Source organism: Trachinotus anak, unplaced genomic scaffold (genome assembly GCF_046630095.1).
Source record: "Trachinotus anak isolate AG129_WGS33_773 ecotype Australia unplaced genomic scaffold, CSIRO_AGI_Tana_v1 ptg000013l, whole genome shotgun sequence".
Taxonomy (NCBI): Eukaryota; Metazoa; Chordata; class Actinopteri; order Carangiformes; family Carangidae; genus Trachinotus; species Trachinotus anak.
In genome coordinates this window covers 673,710-681,837 of record NW_027273864.1, presented here as the reverse complement: position 1 = coordinate 681,837, position 8,128 = coordinate 673,710, and the positions used below count along the sequence as shown (strand labels likewise).

At 41.1% G+C, this 8,128-nt stretch overlaps 1 long non-coding RNA gene across 1 annotated transcript; it reads left to right on the top strand.

Moving 5' to 3' along the window:
• Positions 1 to 18: 18 nt before the first annotated feature.
• Positions 19 to 7,479, top strand: LOC139630085 (uncharacterized). Its single transcript, XR_011693106.1, has 2 exons — positions 19 to 820; positions 1,128 to 7,479. It is a non-coding gene; the product is annotated as an uncharacterized lncRNA (long non-coding RNA).
• The last annotated feature ends 649 nt before the right edge of the window (positions 7,480 to 8,128 follow it).

Below are 8,128 nucleotides of genomic sequence, written 5' to 3'. Positions count from 1 at the left end.
AAACAGCTCGTTGTGTTTACACATGAAACAGAAACAGCTTCTTAATCCATATAACACTGACTCAGCCTCACTTTTACGTCATGAAATAATAATTGAAAATTATTATTTCATGACATGAGGAGCAGGCAGCAGGAGATTATTTCTCCTGCTGCCTGCTCCTGGTTATTTGCCTTCCAGCTCAGCTACTCATCTTCATCCACCTGTCTGCCTGTCATTTATTAGACATAAGTAGATTTTTAAACTGCCTCACTGCGTCCACCAGCCTCTGTGTTTCTGGCTTTGGCTCCTTTTGCCTGTGCTCCAGGCTTCAGCCATGACAGCCTCAGTCAGAAACCACTGTTACTTGAGGTGTATCTTATTATCATCAATTTATCTATTGTATTTGGATGTAGGTGTAGTTGAGCCTAAAATTATTCATACCCCTTCACTTTTTCTCATTTTCCTATGTTGCAGTTTTATGCTTTAAAAAATATTTTTATATTATATTGTTATATTATTATATATTTATATTTATTATATTTATTTATTATATTTATAATATTCCCATCAATCTAGACTCAGTTCCCCATAAAGACAAACTGACAAACTTTAGACCTTTTTGCAAATTTATTAAAAATGTCACATTGACATACGTTTTCAGACACTTTAATATGACTGTAAATTTAACTCAATATGATCATTTGATCATGATTATTTGAGACTAATTTTTACTTCCCTACAACTCATTTTTGAGTGACAAGATGCGTCTGGCTATTTCTGAGCTTGACTTCAGAGAGCAGCGCTTCGGTGGAGAGAGTCTACACGGACTTCAACCAAGAAGGTAACGTGTGAAATTGGCATTGTCCAGCAGTGTTTTGTCTGCATTTTTGATGATTCAACTGTTCAGTCAGATAATGTTTCATTAGGTCAGGGTGCTAAAATTGGCAAAGCTGTGTAGTTCAAGCATTGTTAGCTAGCTAACAGCAAAGAAGGTGTTTTTTTTCCAGCCATTTCATTAAACAGTTCTGTAAATAAGGTGCAGGATCCATAGATACCAGCCAACAGTCAGTAAAGTTCACTTTGTTAAAGTTACTCTCCCACTGAAGAGTGAAGAAGAAGCTAACTTGTGTTTACTTGTGCTACTATAGAGCCGACTGTACAACCATAAAGTGGAAGAAGAACGGGGAGATTTTCAAAAGCAACTCAGGGTCTGGACTTACCACAGTGTCTCTGTCCACTGATGGAGGAGGGGAGTCAGCGTGATATTCCCAGGAGCAACATTAAAACCATATCAAACACATTTTATTGTGTCTGTTCATTTAAACTGAATATATTATCATATTAGCCTAGCATTGCCGTGTTTGGCTAACATACGGTGCTTTGCTGTTCCTTTACTTTGTATCACATTATACATCCTTGTTGTCAAAGACAGACATTTAACTAGAGCAAAATGATATTTTGTGATGTGTGCTGACACTTGCACTGATATGTTCACTGTAATGGGAAATTTTGATATAACTCATGTGTGCCTATTCAAAACTGTGTAACCAATGACAGTGCGGATAGTTCTAATGAAATTTTTGATCCTAACCTTTGTACATCCTTTATGATTGTGTGAAAGACCTCTGTGTGAACTAATGAAGAACACATGTAGACTATATGTGGATGTCTTTGCCCTTCTCGTTGTGATAAGAGTGTTGTTCATACATTGCGTTGGGGGAGAGGCAAGCAGGTGAAGACTCAGCACAGAGACAATCCAGTGAGAGAGAGTATTGTATTTTGTCTATTTGGCATGTGTTTTTGGAACTATAAGACTGTGGCCCTGGGTAACATCTTCAGGCCACTCACTCACTGACTGTACTACTGTTCGGTTGTGTTTGTGTGACTCCATTCATGAATGTTTATTAAACTCAAGAAAGACAGCTGACGCGTGAAGATCTTCTTTTTCAATTATTGAACAAGGTAAAACATTTTTGCCACCACATCACATAATCCTGCACGTCATAGAACTTTCCCAAAGTTCAGAAGTTTGTTCCATATCAATCAGTGGTCATTTTTTTATCATTTGCTTGTTTTACAGGAACTTGTCATTGGTGATTAAGGATACCAGCCAAACTGTGCACTCGTCCTCTCCCACTGGTCACCTGTCCATCGTTTTCCTCTCCGTTTCTCCCTGTCACATTTGCTTTCATATACCCTTTTTCCACTAAAATTAGCAGGTATAAGCCAGGCTTTTAAATGCTGGTAAACCCGCTAATAATAGTCAATTGACCCCCCTTCCACTACCAGTCAAGTTTGCCTTTCTGTTTGGACTGAGGACACACACAACTGCAAGGAGTGATGTCATCACATGCCTTTAGAGCAGAAGCAGTGGAGGAAGAGTAAGCAGCTAACTGCCTTGCAAACTGGTAAAAGCCTGTTTAAGTGTCGGAGCCTCCATATAAGATGTTTCGATCAGTGATTGTGTGTTTTTAAAACTTTCGTAGCTGCTCTTTTATCCCCGTGGACATTGTGGCCGTGGAGTTTCTGGTCTAACAGTACTGTGCACGTACGTACATGGGGAGCTTTGCTGGTCACTGTAGACAACACTATGGCCGCGTTCAGACTGCAGGCGAATCTGATCAAATCAGATTCCTACTCAAATCCAATTTTTAGGGCTGACTGTCCACACTGTTTTTAGCAAGTGTCCAAATCAGATATGGCTCTGTTCAGACTGTGCCACATTATTGACTGGTTGCTGTAGTAACGGAGCGTCTGACGTCATATAATTGCGACAGTGACGACAACAACAACAAACATGATGGAGGCAGGTCACCTCAGTATATTGGCCTTATCACTGTCCAGTAGAGGTGCAGAACATCTCAGACGCACTAGACATTTGCAACGCCGCAGGAGGCTGGTAGGATTATACACAACAATGCTTCGTGCTGCACTCACTGCCGGAGTTTCTGTGCAGCGACGAGTGTGGTGCCACCCAAAGAGCTATGACTGGTGGGAAAATGTAGTCCTAGGCAGTTTTGACAATGACCAATGGCTTGCGAATTTCAGAATGTGCCGAGCAACGTTTAATATGCTCACTGATCGCCTACGACCAAGGCTCACACACCTGGACACGCACCTCAGGCCGGCAATAGCGGTCGGACTGGCACACTGGGTCTGGCGTCGCGTAGAGTGACGTCACGGACAGTCAAAACCGATCTGAGTGTTTGGAGCTGTTCAGACTGAGACGCATCTGTCCAAATGCGATCTGAAACTACCTCCTGATGATGGTTTCGATCTGGTTTCCAAAAATCGTATTTCATGTGATTTGTGACTGTTCAGACTTCAAAAGCTAAAAATCGGATTTTGGCTGGCAGTCTGAACAAGGCCTATTTGGGAGGAACCCACCTTTCATTTCTTTCTACATTTATTAATTAGGTTATTAATTAACGCTGCCTGTTGATCTCCTCAACTCTGTTTAATCAGTGCAGCAGCACATACACACAACAAGCAGTTTAAATGACAATCAGCTGGTCTGAGTGTGTACATGCAGGGGATGTTGACATGAAACTGGCAGGGCCAATTAAATGTAACATTAATTTAGCACCAGAAAATGAGCGCATTTATCACATAAATGGAAAAACAAGCCAAACAAGTCTAACTGGCAAAAGCATGATCGCACTGGTCAATCACCGACATCATCGTACATTGGCACATCCCTATTGGTGTTATATTCAGATGTTTAATTTTAAAAGTTCAGTCGCAGCTAATTGTTGACAGCTATCCCTCTGACTGCAGATGGCAACAGCAGTCCTTGTTCTGCTCTGCAGCCTCGGTGAGCTTGGTGTAGCGGTATATGTTCTCCACCAGAACAGAGCAGGAAACACTGTCACCTGCTGCTGTCCAAGACGTGGAGGGCCGTAGGACGAGCCAGGGCTAACTGGTTAGCAACGACAAAACATCCAAATCAAAACACTGACATGTAGTACCTCATAAATAAATAACAGTGCTCTCAAAGCGAATAGTCCCTGTGAACTAAGCAAAAAGTGTGACTGGTTGTGACCAAGTGGCAACCCACCGTGACGTCACCCATTGGTTTGCGAATTGCCGTTTTGAAGCGTCGTGTTTGCAATTTGGCCGCCGCCATCTTGATTTTTTGAAACCAGAAGAAACCGTATTTGGAGAAGAGGGTGGAGCTGAGGAGGAGCGAGGGGTGGAGCTGACCTAAGAGCCGAGGTCACTATGCACGGCCACCTAAACTGTCGACCTGACAACGGCATCAATCTTTCGGCTACGCAGCGCTGCTGAATCCGAAGTCATTTTCCATAAGTCGAGGTCAACTTTATTACGAAGTGTTAAAGTACTTTTAATAGTTAATAGTTAAAAGGGACTGCTCTTCCTTAAGGACCTTTATGTTCGTCTCAGTAAACTGATATTGAATTTGAGAACTCAATTTGAATTGGGAGAACTGAATTTAGAAAGTTGAATTTCAGTGAGGATCAAATACAGTTTCAGAGCAAACAAATACAATTTCATAAAATTACATTCAGTGTCAAGTTTATTTTAATTCAGTTCCAAACAAAATTCAAAATTTATATTATACTATTCAGGTTCAGTTTTTCAATACAGTTATTCAAGTTGAGCAATTCAAATTCAAACATAAAAAATTCAAATTAATTTTCTACTGGAGCAAATTTCTGCCCATATTTGATGCTTCTGCTAGAGATGATGTATGTGGTGCATCTGTGGCTGCAGTGAAAGGAGACTTGTTGAATTGTGTTAATTGGGTTTCTTGCTTTAGTAATGGTTGTCATTCTCGCTACATGAAGTACCTGTCTGTGATCCAACGCCCTGTTATACTGCGTTTCTGAATAATATTGATGGTTTCTATAGCCATGGCATCGTAATTATGGTATTAAGAGGTGGATTAATTCAGGAGGGATGCCACTGAAGGCGTAGGTGTGAAATGCATGGCCTGCCACTGGTTTCACTAGTAGAATGTTAGAGCACAAAGGGGCTGATGCAACATCATGAGACAGTGAAACAGTCTGGTTACAGCTGACTCCTCAGTAGAGTTGTCACGAGAACCGATACTTCCGGTACCAATTCGATACCAACACGCAAAAAATACATCGATACCTGCTTTTTCTGGTACCGTCAGAACCGAATATTCAAATATTTTGCATCGGAGGCGGATGAATACGGAGCCATTCTAGACACAAACAAGCCGACATGCAAACAGTGCCTGGTGTTAGAGGTTTTAGTTATGTGAGATCAGGCTCCACACCACTGTAGTTTAGTTATTTATCTGCATATTTATAAGAAGAAGAATGTTGTTTGTTTTATATACTTGAAGGCTCCATGCCACTGCTGTTCTTTTTTGAGTGTAAATAGTTGAATATTGTTGTTATTTATTACCATAAAGCACAGTATTGCTTGTTCTTATAGTGGTATTAAATACTTGACAGTTTAAAGCGGTTTTCAATAAATTAGTGAATTTAAAAGTACATGGGTTCTGGGTTTTTTTTTTTAATCGTGGTATGGATTAGTATTGAGAATCGTGGAAAATCACAGGTATTGGTATCGACTACTGAAATTCTGGTATCGTGACAACCCTACTTCTCAGTACATGTGAGTACTCAGGTGATACTGTGACTGGCTCTGGCAGGTGATGTCCTCTGCTCTGTCTGTACCTAACACAGTGAGGCGGGCTGAGGATGAGTCCTGGTCTATCTCAGATGTGACAGTGCAGCTGTAGGTTCCCTCATCGCCCTCGTTCACGTTGGGGATGGTGAGCGACTTGTCATCCTTCTTCAGCCTGGACACACAGACAGAGACAGAGGAGTGTGTGTGTGTGTTTGTGTGTGAAGCTGACGTCTGTGTAAACCAGTTAACACTAAGACAGGTGTGTGTCCAATCAGCTGAGTTTAACCAGTGTGCTCCAGTCCAGCTGTAGATATGTCTAAATATGTAAATTTATAGTCATAATAAAGTGTCTGAAAATTTATGTCAAAGCGAAGAAATCTAAAATTGTGTCTACACTTTCTCATCATGGGAACTGAGTCTACACTGGAGAATACACTCTGGGACCAGTTCATCAGTCTAATCAAACGACATTTATCGTGACAAAATTTTGGGCTCACTGGTCTGATCTTTATTTAAAAAAAGAAAAATACAATTTACCAGATCATCACTGAATAAATGTAATAAACACCACAGCATTTGATGCAGAATACATTCATTCTTCATTCTCTACGAAAACCTAAAACCAGGTTTCAAATCAAGACTCTGTTTCTCCTCTGCATTATCAAAGAGCTCAGGTCCTCTCATCCTGTTTCTCTCATGGATGTATTATAAGAACTGGATGACGGATCTAAAAATGGCGTCCATTCAGTTCAATACAAGTTGCTCACCTGGCGCATACGCCGAAAAAGTTTCTGGCTTCCAGGTTACTTCCGCGTTATGCGGCCCATAGAGACTGCGCAGTAGTGTCTCTCCCATCATCCCTTTGGGCAATGAGAACGAGCAAAAAACGTTCTCGATCTGGCGCTCGCGTTCACTAGTGCTCTGCTAGTGGACTGATGTTTAACAGACTTCTACAGGACCGGCCCGGGGCTTTACACCACGGATTATACAAACAGCAACAACATTCAGTTTGAAGCTTTAGAGCCTAAAGTCACATTGGAATCAACATTTTAAAAAATCATAACCAGGCAAAAATATTACATTTAAATTGTCTTTTAGGCAATTTTAAGATATTGATGCTGAATGTGACAGATAACTACAACTCATCAGATAAAGTTACTACGTTTACTTTCTGTCATTGAGAAGCAGATTTATACGGCATTTCTTCTTTAAAAAAACAAAACAACCAAAACTGTGCAGGGCTGTAGTTATGCTTTATGTCCCGTCATTGCTCTTTCTATTTTTCACTGTTCTGTTTCACAGATATTTGATTTGAAAATGAAAAATATATCAAAATTATTTTTTATAAAGATTTAATTTAAATGATGAATGCCTCTGAACAGTTACTGTATACTGAGCACACACTGAGGACGTGGGGAGTTAGAGAGACGATGATGAGGACGTCCAGGACGGTTCCTCCCCTCAGGGACAGAGAGGGGGAGCCGGCTGCAGCGGCTCAGGCCACCGCTGCTGACCCAGAGGACGCTGCATCCAGGCCGGACTCAGTTATAGTTTAACCCGCTGACACAGTGAAGGTCATTAAATAATCTATGAAATAATAAGGCGGTTGTTGTGAGCGGATGACAGGCTGGTGACCTGCAGTCAGGATGAGACACTGCTGCTCACACATCACAGAAACTATCACATATAAAGTAAATGACTCATAAAATTAAAATACCTGAAGAAAACTTTTATGGAGGTAGTTAAGAAAAATCATATCGGCGTCTTAGTGAATCCAGTTATGCGGCGAATATATCGATTAAAAACAATTACATTCCTGAAAAAAAGTGTAAGAAGTGACGAATAAATGCGACAAAAAAAAAAAAAATCACAAAATCAATGAACCTTGATGTGTGTAGAAGAAAACTCGCCTTTGTGCCGTTTATTCACTTTTCACACTAACTTGTTCTCGTCCTGACGACGCTAGCAGTAACCTAGCAACCATGCTCGTTCCTGAGACACAGCGGGACTGTGGATAGAGTGCACGTACACAGTGGTGACGTCACTCAGAGAAAAAAGACTTTTCTGGGCTTTGAAAAACTTTTACAAAGATTAAACCCACATGGATTAAAAATGTAGAATAGAAAGATTGATATTGCGCTGTGTGCACAGCTGGAGGTGTCCTGTTAACAGTTTTACAGGCCTCTCTTTTACTGTTGCGCTCTATGGGAAAATGCTTTTTGGGCCGCAGGGGATTTTTCGCTGCAATACCACGAGTGGCCACTGGAACAAACTGTCTGCAAGGCTGAGCGGCGGCGCCGTATCCAGGTCTTATAATACATCCATGGTTTCTCTTCACTTTCTCTTCCTTCTTCCCTGGGCAGTGACTTTTGTCCTGACTGCCCTGCTCACCATGGGTTTTGTAGTCTTTTGCTGGAAAACATGATGGGTTGTAGTCCATGCTGCAAGCCAACAGGAGGGAAAGTGTCATATCCAGATGATGCTGTGACATTTAATCAATTTAATCAATCAATCAATATTTGTA